Genomic DNA, 9942 nt, shown 5'->3' with positions numbered 1-9942 from the left:
TCGGGACTGCACCGGCGAGCAGGTGGCCAGCAGAGCGCAGTTATGCAGGGCCGAGTCTGGCCAGGTTGGAAAAGGGGCAGCTTTGTCAGGATGCCTGGACCGGCACCTGTGCCGAAACAGAAGGGAAAGGAAAGAATGCAGGGGCTCACCGGCGGGCGGCGCGCAGGAAGCCCGCTGCAGAGCGGGAGGGGCAGGACCTGGGGGCGGGGGAGGGGGTGGGCTCCGGGATAGCCCGGGGGATTTCTGGGGAGGAGGAGTCAGGGGAAAGGCCTTGCACAGGGGCGATGAAACAAGCTTCTATTTTTGGTCGAAGCCAAGGGGAGTGACTGTACCGAAATGCCCCGGCCTTGTGGGCTGAAGGGGGGGGAGGGGGGTGGGCTGGAACACTTTGCCCCATCCTGTCCTGGGCAGAAAGCAGCAAGGAGACGCGGTGCCCTCTGTGTTGTGGCACCAGCTGGCGAAACCCATAGACAGGCATCCCTCATCCCCAAGTGCCTGGCAGGTGAGCAGAGGAAGGAATTCTGACTCCCAGTCTGATCTGCGTCCTGGACTTGATGGAGCCAGACAAGTCCATAGGAAGGAGGGGGTTACCCTGGAGTCTTTCCCGGAATCACGGCGCGGGCGGAACTTCCCCTGGGGAGGTGAGAAGTATTTGGAAAATGTTTCTTTGAGCAGAAAAGGGATCTCGTTGTCACCTTTGATATTTTAAAGGGAAGTCTTCTTTGTGCCAGGGACTTTTTTTTTTGGCGTTATCTTATTTTTATTTTGCATTTTTTTTAAAGATTTTATTTTTTTCCTTTTTCTCCCCAAAGCCCCCCGGTACATAGTTGTATATTCTTCATTGTAGGTCCTTCTAGTTGTGGCATGTGGGACGCGGCCTGAGCCGTGACTCCATGAGCGGTGCCACGTCCGCGCTGAAGACTGGAACCAACGAAACACTGGGCCGCCTGCAGCGCAGCACGCGAATTTAACCACTCAGCCACGGGGCCGGCCCCTTATTTTGCATTATTTTAATTATTTTTATTTGCATTACTTCAGTTAATCCTCATAACGCCGCTTGGGGGTAGTCTGTAGTACCACTTTCAACCAACAGAAACTCACGTTTGCCCCTGGAGCCAGCCGGCTGCTGGCTGGAGCCGGCGCCCCCGCCCCCGCCCCTTTTCCTGCATAAATTCAAGCCTCCGTTTGGCGACCTGGGAGGGAGGAAGAGGTTGGGGCGAGGCGGAGATCATGAGGAACGGCGGGGAAGGTATCAATAGGATGCTGCCTTTTCTCCCTCCAACTGCTTCAATCCGATTCGAGTGTGGTTAAGGGTCCGAGGCTTATTCCATTTTTCAAAAATAACTCAGAAGGCCTCGAACTGGGCAGGGCTGCCTGCTGCATTTAGGGTAGAGAAGACCATTCTCTTTGTCTACATAGAAACGGCACTGGTCTGGTGCTCACAGGATGGGAAGGTTTAAAAGAATCCCCAAAACAGCAGTGTCGCGTGGTTGTGGGAACCCAGCGAAGGGCTCTCCTGGAGGCCTAGCGGAAGTGAGGGGGTGGGGACAGATGCGGAAGAGGCAGCAGGGCGCTCCTGTGATGGAGAGGATGACAGACTGGCTCTGGGCCTGTGAGGGGGTTCTAGGGAGGCACAGAAACAAGTAGGGGACACTGTGAAGGGGGTCAGTTTCTGGCAGCCAGACCTGGGGGAGCTCAGGCACTATAATTTGTCATTAAAAGTAAGTGTGAGTTATATTACAGACACAGGCCCATGAGGTCACCTGGGCACCTGGATCACACCGTGATTATAAAGAAAAGGAAACAGGTTGAGAGAAATTAAATTTCACACAAAGGCAGAGGAGTGGAGAGCAGTTGGTATTCGAAATCGGCTCTTGCTAATACTCTGGGAGAGCACATATGTGAGGACCAAGAGCCTTTCATTTTCATCCCAGACCCACCTGTTCTTTTGTGGCAAGTTGGGCAATGGTTTGAATGTTTGGTTTTTGCCTTGGCTTTTCCATCTTTTAGTGAAATTCATATGGTATTTAGCCCTGATAACTTTACTAAAATAGAATCCGTATGATTTAATAAGGAAATATAGAAAGTCAAGCTTGTCTGGTAAAAGAAGACAATGCCTTTAAAGGCAAAGCATCCCATTTTAAAAAGTAGCTGGAGAAAATACAAGCTTCCGTGTTACAGAGAAACAATAATTGTTTGTTATGCGAGTTGGGTAACTGTTGAGGTTTGTGGTTTGTTTTGTTTTTAAGAATAGCACTCTGTTAAGACGGCAGTACTCCCCAAATTGGTCTACAGATTCAACACAATCTCTATCAAAATCTCATCTGCCTTTGTTGCATAAATTGACAAACAGATTCTAAATTCCTATGGAAATGCAAGGGACCCAGAATAGCCAAAACAATCTTAGAAAAGATCAAAGTTGGAAGACACAGACTTCCCAATTACAAAACTTATGACAAATCTATAGTAATCGTACTCGCATAAGGATAGACATATACTGAGAGTCCAGAAATAAACTCGTATATTTATACGTAATTGATTTTTGACAAGGGTGCCAAAACAATCCCATGGGGAAAGAATAATCTTTCCAACAAACGGTGTTGGGATAACTGGATATCCACATGCAAAAGAATGAAGTTAGATCTATATCTCACACCATATACAAAATTAACTCAAAATGAATCAGACATAAGTGAAAATGCTAAAACTATTAAACTCTTAGAAGAAAACAGGACTAAATCTTTGTGACCTTGGATTAGAAATGACACCAAAAGCACAAATAACAAAAGGAAAAGTAGATAAATCAAACTTTATCAAAATTAAAAACTTTTGTTTCAAAGGACACCCCCAAGAAAGTGAGAAGACAACCCACAGAATGGGGAAAAATAGTTGCATATCTTATGTATGGTAAAGGTCTTGTATCCAGAATATATAAAGAACTCTTAAAACTCAGCAATAAAAAGACAAATATCTGAATTTAAAAATGGGCAAAGGATTTGAATATGCATTTCTCCAAAGAAGATATACAAATGGTCAATAAGCACATGAAGAGATAGTCAACATCAGTAATCATTAGGAAAATGCAAAGCAAAACCACTTCACACCTACTAGAATGACTATATGCCAAAAGACGGACAAATAACAAGTGATGGCAAGGATGTGGAGATATTGGAACCTTTATACATTGCTAGTGGGAATGCAAAATGAGTTTCCCCTTTGGGACACAGCTGGGCAATTCTTCAATAAGTTAAACACGGAGTTAAACAACAATTCCACTCCTAGGAATATATTCAAGAGAATTGGAAATATATATGCACACAATAAATGTTCACACAGCAGCATTATTCACAATAGCCAAAAGGTAGAAACAACCCAAACATCCATCAACTGATGAATGGATAAACAAATGTGGTATATCCGTACAATGGACATTATTTAGCTATAAAAAAAAGAAGTACAACATAGATGAACCTTGAAAACATTGTGCTAACTGAAGGAATCCAGACACAAAAAGCCACTTATCATAGATTCCACTCGTATGAAGTCTGGAATAAGCAAATCCATAGAGTCAGGAACGTAAATTAGTTGTTGCAGGGCCCAGGGGGAGGAGACAATGGGAGAGTGACTGCTAATGGGTGTGGGTTTCTTTTTGGGGTGATGAAAATGTTCTGGAATTAGATAGTGGTGATGGTTGCACAACTTCGTGATTATATTAAAACTGTAAAAGAGTGAATTTTATGGTATGCTACTTATAGCTCAATTAAAGAAAAAGCTCAGATGTGGGTCAAAAACAAATAGCAGAAGAATAACACTTCAAGAGGTATGGCCTGGGAGTGCAGCCATCAGCTCCTAAGACATGAGCCCAGACTCTCTCCAGAAAAAGGGCTGGCCTGACCCTCAAAGAGAACTGGAGGCAGGACCCTCCACTGTCCCTCAGGCTCAGGCAGCGAGCACGGCTCCTTACAGCTGGAATAAAGAATCTCCTCCAAGACTCTCAGCTGTGCTCCCCAGGGCCTCTTCTGTGCCAGATGTCACAGCTGACCCTCCAACGCTACTACAGCCCAGAAATCAGCTGTGTCTAATCCAATGGTTTTCTCCCCGCTACCCAGCTCCAAACCTGAATGGCCTTGAAGAATTCAGACTGTAAAGGAAGCAATCCAAAGTTCACAGATAGGACCATTGCAGCAGTTTTTTATAACACTGAAAACTAGAAACAGCCTAACTATCCAACAATAGGGAATTGGTTAGGAAAATTATGGTGCATCCTTAAATGGGATATTATGGAATTACTGAAAGTAATGTCTATACATAATTTTTAGTGACATGGGGAAATGTGGTAATGGCAAGCAAAAAACACAACACAAGATACAAAGTCATATGGGAATTATGTTCTCAACTGTTGCAAAAATATACTTACCTTAAGAAATATGGGGAGAAATATTCCATGATATTAATAATGATCATTAGTGGGTGGATATTTTCATTCTAAAATTCTCTTTTCAAATTTTCCACAGTAAGTATGGAATACTTTTGTTATCAGAAAAAAATAAACATTTTGGGGAGAAATTCTAGGTGGCAAGATGGAAGAGTTTTAACAAAGGCCTGGACGCACAGAGGAGGTGAGTGGGAAGACCTCATCGATCTCACAGCCTGTCCTACTGCAGCTGTGGGGAGAAGCAAAAGTGGGAGGGGTGACACCAGCTTGGACATGAGCAGTGTCCATGACAGGGCTTGAGGTGGTGGCTTGTGGTTCCAGGACTCCTTCTGCTGGGGGAGTCTGACCCAGTGTCGCCCATGGACAGAGAAACTATGGATGTAGTCAGGCGCCAGTAGCTCTGTGACTAGGCTGATTACTAAGATTGACGATCAGGACTTCTAGAGTTTCTACAGTGATTTCCTATACGTTATTTCTTTTGATCCTTATAGCAACTGAGATAAGGACCATTATTACCCCATGGCATCAACAAGGAAAATGAATCTGTATTAGTAAAGGTAACACTAGATGCAGTAACACCCAAAATTATCAATGGCTCAACACAGTAAGTTTTTTCCCTAGTCACAGAACAGTCATGTCTACAGACCACTTCTGGTGTGGTGGCCTTTCACATGGCATTTGGGGACCCAAGTCCCTTCCACCTAGAGGAGGTGCTCAGAGCCTTCTCTTCCCCTCCAGCAGGGAGGGAGAAGCCTGTGGAGGTTACAACTGGCCAGGCCTGGATGTGGCATATGTGCCTTCCATGTACATCCCATTGGCTAGAATCAGTCCCGGGACCGCTGCTAGCTTCCCGTGCCTAGGAGAAAGGAAGCTATCTGAGGGAGAGCTAGCAATCTCTGCCAGAGTCCAAAGAGCATAAAGTCATTGGCTGAAGGTCACACAGCTAGTAAGAGACACAGCAAAGATTCCAAATCAGGGCTGAGTCTCAGTGTTGTCCATCTTGAGGCTCTGCCCTCTTCCAGACCCTCGAAGTCCTTTCCCCTCCGGAATGTTCTCTAGTCTCCTGCTACTAGCATCCATCTAGGGCACTGAGGCTGAAGTGGTCATTGGGGAGGGTAAGAAAGCCTGATGAAAACATGTTAAATATAGTTTTGAGGCTTCCCAGACCTGTCAATAATCCTTGTGCAATCTTTTCTTCCCAGGTTTTCCTGCTTTGATTAACTTCTGCAACTCCCCATTAAACATTAAAAGTGAAGCAGACACCAGTTTTAAGGCCGTTTTCATTACTGTGCTTATGACGTATGCCATCATTTATGGGTTGTTTTTGCAAGGCTTCAGAGGCTCCTCCCTGTGTCTCGGCCGCTTACAGCAGTCGGATCTGCTGCCTGGCGGGGGACGGTGCTCGGCTCTGCCCCTGTTCTGACGGTAAGGAATGTCGTTTACTAGAAAAGCGGAGTATAAACATGAACTTGATTGACTAATCATTATCATTCAACAGAGGGTTAATAATTCAAACATGATTTAAAGAAATACAGATTCCTAGATGTGCTTATTTATTCACAAATATTTATTAAAAGAAATAAGATGGGATCATAATATTATCTTGACACTTCAAACTCATTTTCCCATCTGACTGTCACGTGAATGCTGCTGGGATGGGCTTTCCCGTTCACTGTGTGTAGGTGGAAGCTGGTACACTGGATGGTGAGTGATGGACTTGGGTTCACCTTCTTGCCAACCTCTTGCTCCTGGCTTTTAACCCCTTTGAACCCATTTCCCTGTCTGTAGAATGAAGAAAGAGTAAAAGCTAGTACAAAATAATATTAATGCTTACCTCTTAGAGTCTGGGGGAGAATTGAATGGGTTAATGAATTCATAGCATCTGGGACATGATTACAATGACTGTTTCATAGCCTCAGACAGTAATCTTCTCAAATCCAGACAGTAGTAGGGCTGGGGTTTGCGCCTCCCAGGCCTGAATCTTTCTCTTACTTCTTGCTGCCTTTTATATTCTAGGAAACACGAGGAATCAGGCAGGAAGACACTACACTTGAGCTCATAGTTCACAGGTAAGGGTCCTTTCCATTTAATTCATAAAATATTTCAATCACTGTCTAATCAAACTCCACTACTTTTTAAATTGTTCTTTATTCCAACTTCTTGAATTGATAACTTAGTTCATTTATTTTCAATCTTTCTCACCCAGGATGAATGCTTATTGGAAATACTGGAATTTCTGGGGCCAGCTCTCCAAAATGCAGTAAGAATTTACCACGGTCTCCACCCACCTCCTGACAAGGGCTGGAGGACATCAGTATAGGAGGGAGAGAACGTGCCACCTGGAATCAGAGACCTGAGTAGCAGTCCCACCACACACCAGCTGTCGCACTTCATGCAGCTTCTCCGCTCTGAGCCTCGGGTTCCTTAACTGTGAACTGGAGATACCCATGATATGCCGACTTCCCTCACCATCCTGTGAGATCTGATGGAGTGGAGCCCACTGCAAATTGTACAGTTCTGTGTGATTGTTTTTACTATCCAAACCACAATCCATTGCCCGGCAGTTCTTCAAATAGGAGACAGATTTCTTTCCCTTGGCGATGATCATGACTAATATATTCCGGGATGTGTTGCATTTTCCTGGCCTTAAAATAAAACTGAGCCAAACAAGGACGCAGACGCGGTCTGTCATTCAATTTGGGACCATCTCCTATATGCAAGGTTCTGCGTGAAGTGCTCGAAAGCAAGCGAGGATGGATAAGGTTTAGTGCCTACCCTCAACCAGTTCACGGTCTGGAGGACACCAGCCGTTTATATAAAGTGTTTCATACCTTAAGAGAGGAGCAGATAAACTGTTAGAAAAGTTGAAAGAAGCAGGGGTTACTTTCAGTTTAGTGAAGTCAAGGAAAGCTCCTTGGAGGAGAGACTATTTGAAATATGTCTTAAAAGTAGGCTAATATTTGGGCAAGTAAAGAGAACCACTTGAGTAGAGGCTTGGAGGCAGGAAACTGCGGGCTGTGTATGGAGAGGAGGGGGGGTCCTTTGACTTGACTCCATCAGCTGGGACATACAGAAGAAGGTGGGAAACAGGGACAGAAAACAGGGAACTTGAAAGTTGGACTGATGACTTGTGTTTTAAGCAGGAAATAGAGAATTGATCCAGCAGGAGGTTACAGATGACCTGGAGTGGATGGAGATCGAAGGCAGGCAGAACATTTCTGAGGTCATTGCAGTGGTCCAAATGTGAGGAAATTCTGAGTTAGGACTGCAGCAGCAGAACAAGAAGATATCTTGTAGGTGTAGAATCCAAAAGACTTATCAGAATAAAGAATATCAAAGATCTGGGACTCTAAGAACTGATGAGCAAATTAGGATTTGTTTCAATGTTTTAAAAGCTCCACAAATTCATCCATTCAACAAATGTGGGTCAGATGTGTGCTACGGGCTGAGAATAGAGCAGTGAGCAAGACAGACAGGATCCTTCGTGGGAGTGAGACCCTAAATAGGTAACTCAGTATGGAAATGAGGGAGGAAGTAAGAGAGCACTATGACAGAATGTTCTGGAGGCAGGACTGGGGTGTAGGGAAGATACTCAGGTAAGGAGGTGACATTTTGGCTGAACCTTACCTGATAGGCATAAGACAGACAGGGGAAAGTTGGGGGAAGAGCAGTCTTTGCAACTTTGAATCCAAATAACTTTTTAGGGAATTATCTTTTGGTGTTAAGACATGAGCTCCTGCCTGCTATAGCCCCCAGACAAGGGACAGTCTGTCCTGCAGAGTAGATGACCTCACTTTTCTCTTGCATGTAATAGATTTTCAACCCCTAACAATGTCTTCTTTCTCCCAAAGTGGCTATGGGCCAATTTCCCATCTCTTCCTCCAAATAGCTGAACTTAGGATGTCCAAATGAGTTTTTATTAAGCTTCTCTAAAAGACCAGCTTTATAGATAACATTTAGCACCGAACGGAAGTGTCCCAGAAGTTCACATACATTGGATAATCAAGACTCGTCCATTGATATACGATATAGCAAATGTCCGCACTCCATTTATTAGACCACTAGACAGTTTTCACAAAAAGGCAGGTGAATTTTTCAGTCCAAAGGGTGAGTCAACCCATCTGGTATGACAAATGCTGTTTCTGGCTTTATTCCTTGTCTGAGACCATTTGCCAAAACCTTTTTCATGAATCAATAGTTAAGATAATCTAAGCTGTTCCCAATAGATTCCGTAGTGCACTGGTTCCAGGCATAAGACATCAATTTGGTTAGGTTATAAAATTTAATATTCTATAATCTGCAGAGAATCTAATTCATGTACCATCTGGTTTTGGAAGAAAGAGCTCTGGAAAAATTCAGGGGCTTTCAGGATTAACATTTCTCATCTTCTTCCTGATCTCACTCAAGACCTTTCCACTCACACTCAAAGGTCAATAATCTCTCAGGGGTATTGCCCCTTATTTAAAAAGTGGTAAATTCATTCCACCCGGTTCACTTTGTAATACGTCCATGCATTTTCCTCATTGTCTTGCCCTGGCTCCAGCCTCATGAAACGTTCCCTGCTCCACAGTTGAAGTGTGTGTGAATTGTGTGGTGTGAAAACACACAATTGTGTGTGAATATAGCATCAAGTCACAACCTGGTCAGTCTCCCTAAACCTCTTTTTGATTTGATTCGATACTTGGTAACCTGAAAGGTTTACAAAGCACCCTCACTTAACGTCATTTCGCTTTGCTCCCACGCTGACCCTGAGAACAGCCCCATTTTACAGATGAGGCCATAAAGCCCATAAAGGTGACTTGTCTGAGACCTGGGATCCCTGGTCCTCAGTGTGAATCCTCCCCAGTCTGCATGCCACTGCAGGGTACAGTGATGTTCCCTAACCCCTGCCATCCCAGCCTCTCCACAGAGCTTTCCAACCTCTTCTTCTCTTCTCCCATCTCAAGCGTCGTTCCAATGGACTAGGTGTTGCTGGTGTCCTCTGCGCCTGTCATGCCTCCACGGGCCTTATCTGGCCTCCTTGGATCCCCCTACTAGGAGCCCATGGGTGGGCTTCAGGAAGTCTGAGGACCCTGCAAGGATGCAGGTGGAGTTTTGCATGTGTGCTTCTGTGAGTCTGTCTGGGGAAAGAATCCAAAGTTTTCATCAGATCCTCAAAAATTCAATGGCATCCCCCTCAAAAGAAGGGTTAACAAATAATTTTATACATGTCTTCCTTGCCGCGAATGTCGTCTCCACGCCTCTTGACCTATCTCATGCTATGCTTCATAATTTCTCTTCAGAACTTACAACAAAACCAACTCCTGACCCTGGGGCTTCATAGATTTCCCTTCCTGGAATAGTTTAACTATTCTCTTCTTTCCAAATATTAATTCTGAGAGGGAGAAGCCAGAGTATTCCTAGGGTGGCCTTTATATATGCAAATAACATGTGACAACTTATCCCAATTGATAGCAGTTATCTGTAAACCTTAATCATTCCCTTCAGGGTTGATTTAATCCTTCCAT

The 9942-nt window shown here is 44.4% G+C and overlaps 1 long non-coding RNA gene across 4 annotated transcripts; it reads left to right on the top strand.

Annotated features, from left to right (window-relative positions):
* Positions 1–393: 393 nt before the first annotated feature.
* On the top strand, positions 394–7108 carry LOC103565732 (uncharacterized). Of its 4 annotated transcripts, none has more exons than XR_011529885.1 (5): positions 396–641; positions 848–1249; positions 5638–5860; positions 6452–6504; positions 6642–7108. It is a non-coding gene; the product is annotated as an uncharacterized lncRNA (long non-coding RNA). The 4 variants fall into 4 exon arrangements; XR_548358.2 differs by lacking the exon at positions 396–641 and adding an exon at positions 4515–4619; XR_011529886.1 differs by lacking the exon at positions 848–1249 and having other exon boundaries at positions 394–502.
* The last annotated feature ends 2834 nt before the right edge of the window (positions 7109–9942 follow it).

The sequence above is a fragment of the Equus przewalskii genome, chromosome 19 (assembly GCF_037783145.1).
Source record: "Equus przewalskii isolate Varuska chromosome 19, EquPr2, whole genome shotgun sequence".
NCBI lineage: Eukaryota > Metazoa > Chordata > Mammalia > Perissodactyla > Equidae > Equus > Equus przewalskii.
Note: the sequence above shows the minus strand (reverse complement) of the source record. Positions and strands in the feature narration are given on the sequence as shown.